Raw genomic sequence first — 3,403 nt, 5'->3', positions numbered from 1 at the left:
AGGAATAACTAAATGATTTAAATTTGTCTAATGACAAAAATTATCAGATTGGATTTTTGTGTATGGTTCAATTGTATATATGTGTATATAGATAGATAGATTCTTTTCCATTATAAGTTACTACAAGATACAACATTTCGCTGTCTTGGACAACTTGTTATTCTCAGTTTGGATTTTAAATCTGGATGTGTATTATTTACATGTGACATAATTGACTATAACATAGAAAGATTGGGGAAAAAGGAAAATTCAGTTGAGAGATAAATATTCCAAGATCATGTAGTAACTTGAAACCCAAGCCACACATATTGTAGAGGGCAATCTGACCAGATTTAATCAAATCAAGTATGTGCATGTTCTGTGACATACGAATGCCACTCTTGAGTGTAGAGCTCAGCAAATAGTTTCAAATGCATTCAGAAGGCAAGACTAACAAGGATAGTTATCAACATGTTGTTCATGTCATGGGGAGTTAATCATTTTGTCCATCACTGAGCAAGTGAATACATTGAAAGTAATAGATAGATGTATAAAATGCTATGTAGTCCTTAGAAGATACAGATTATGGGTACACACTGCAATATAATTAAATGCTAAAACATAAAGCTGAATTTTTAAAATACAATAAGAGCTACAAAGTCATGCTATTTGCATTCATTTACAATGCGTAAACACCAATACACTTAGCAACACCATGTATTTCATTTGTATCACATACGTATGTAACACGTTTGACTCTGTGGAGAAAGATAGAAATAAGGAATTGCAATAGAAAAGGGGTAGTAGTTAACCCATTCACTCATCTATAGGGAAAGCATTCACAGACTAATGAGAATAGTGTTTGTGATCTAAAAATGTATAATAGTCTCAGCCGCTATAGACACCTCAGGACAGAAAGTGAATTAAGTGGTACCCTGAGTTCCACTTGTGGTGTGGAGCAGTGGCCCCTAGTACAGCAGCTCATCTATAAAATCCATGAGCAACTCTGAACACAAACAAGAAGGCGGGTAGAACACGTGCTTTTCTTTTCTTTTGACAGGATGAAGGGAGGGCTGGTTCAAACTTGGAGCAATCAACCTGCCTGGGGTGAGTTTTCCATTGTTTGTGACATTTCCTCTGAGCATACCCACAGTCACAGTGTAATCTGGGAAATGAACTGGCAGTCTTCTGGAGGAATCGGAAGGACCCAGGTCAAATGTATGATGAAAGTAATAATTCACAAAGAGATACTTCCATCATGGTTGCATGCATGTAAGATGCTCACCATCATGAAGCATCAGAAAGTATTGAAAACCCAATGAAATACTACCACACACTTAAGGGGGTGACTGCCATTAAAAAATAGTGTGTGCTGGGGTGTTTGTAACACCTTCACTCACAATAGCCACAATTTGAAAAACCCAGAAGTTCTACCAAAGGGTATCAAACCAAGTAGGATTTAAAATATTGTACAAAAGAGTTAATTAAAAAATTGAAATAAAAAAATGAAATATATGATTGTTAATAACCAAAGAGTTAAAAAGTTAGAAAAAAAACACCTGAGTGAAGAAAAGTTGAAGGAAGGAAATAAACAATTAAGATAAAGTGATTAAACAGGAAACAAAGAATAATGAAGATCAATAATACCACAAGTTCCTTTGTTCAAAAAATAATAAAGTAGTTAAACATTGCTATCTAGGAAAACTTTAAAAAGAGAGAAAAATATATATGACTGCAAGGGTGACACGAGCTCAGAGAGTAGAGACATAAAAAATGTATATATGAAACTTGATTTCAACAACTTATTCAGTATAAATTTAATAAAGGTGGATAATTTTTAATGAAATTATGAAAGACTCAAATATAAGTTGATTAAACTAAAGTTAATAAAATATAAATGGTATTAAAATTAACTTTTTACTCCTCCACTTTTAGATATAGCAAAAGTCATCAGGTTCAGATGGTTTTATATAAAAATTTCACTAAAGCTTTCGAAAACAATCTTTGTGTATTATAAGTAATCAGGTGATTCCCAAACTAGTAAGCTTTATAGAAACAGAGTATAATGATGTGTCATGAAATAAGGTACCATGGAAAGTGGGTTTTTAAAATAATTTATAATTAAATAATGTAATCCAAAAGTTAACATTTTGAAGTTAAACAGTTACCATATTATTTCTTGAAATAAATGTAGAAAATGTATTTGGTAAAATGCTGGAGATCCTGGTTTGATCCCTGGGTTGGGAAGATTCCCTGGAGAAGGGCATGGCACTCCAGTGCTCTGGGCTGGAGAATTCCACAGACAGAGGAGCCTGGTGGGCTACAGTCCATGGGGTTGCAAAGAGTTGGATATGACTGAGTGACTTTCACTTCACTTCACTTCACTTCACTTCAGTCAGGAATTTATCTATCTGTATATAGATAAAATGGTTACTTTAATTAATTAATTTGTTTATTTATCCACCAAAAATAGAGAAAACAGTAGTGAATTTTTAAAAATGTTTCCATTAAAGACAAAAATAAGACAAGGGTGCTTGATATCACTATGAAAACCTACTCAAGACTGTACAAGAGAACCTAGCCAAAGCAATCACACACATACATACGCATTTTGGGGATGTTTGGGATGACAGATTAAAAAAAGAAAACCTCTTTATTCTTAATTGGATTTTCTGTATTTTAAAGTTTGATATTTAAAGCACATACATTTATTTGGCATTTAGACAAATATCAAGAAAGAGAAATTTGGTAACTTTTCTATAAACCATAAATGACCAAATTTATTTTTAAAAAGAAATTAATACTTCCAGTGTAATGTATTGATAAAAAATATAGAAGTCATAGCATTAATTCTAAGAAAGTTATATAAATCTGTATGGAGAAAAACTGATGTAAGGTGATTAAGGGGATGATCTAATACACGATTATATCGCAGACTTTGTCATGAAGAACTTTATCCCCACCAAATATTTAACTTCAATGCAGTTTCAACAAGAGATATTTTGGAAAAATACTAGAAAAGAACTTCCAATGTCTATAAGAAAAAAAAAATTATGACCAAAATAATCTGAGACAGATATAAAGGAGTCAGGAAGGGGAATTTGCTTTAAACATCGAAGCATGAGCATGAGAATCTACTGAAATTAAACAGAGTGGAACAGTAGCTAATTCAGTGGAGCAAAACCAAGGTTCCAGAAATACACTCCAGCTTGTACTTGTCCCTGTGTATATAGTGACAGAACCACGTCAATTTCGTAGAACAGTGTATTATAAATGAGACATAGAGTCATTATTACAATATCATTATGGTATCATGATGTTCGTATTATGTATGAAGCAGCTCTCTCAGACCTCTTATCAGGGCACTAACCCCATGCATGAGGTCTCTGCCTTCATGACCCATTATCTTCCAAAGGCCCCACCT

Source organism: Bison bison, unplaced genomic scaffold (genome assembly GCF_000754665.1).
Source record: "Bison bison bison isolate TAMUID 2011002044 unplaced genomic scaffold, Bison_UMD1.0 scf7180017864494, whole genome shotgun sequence".
NCBI classification, from domain to species: domain Eukaryota; kingdom Metazoa; phylum Chordata; class Mammalia; order Artiodactyla; family Bovidae; genus Bison; species Bison bison.
This window is presented reverse-complemented; position numbering follows the sequence as displayed.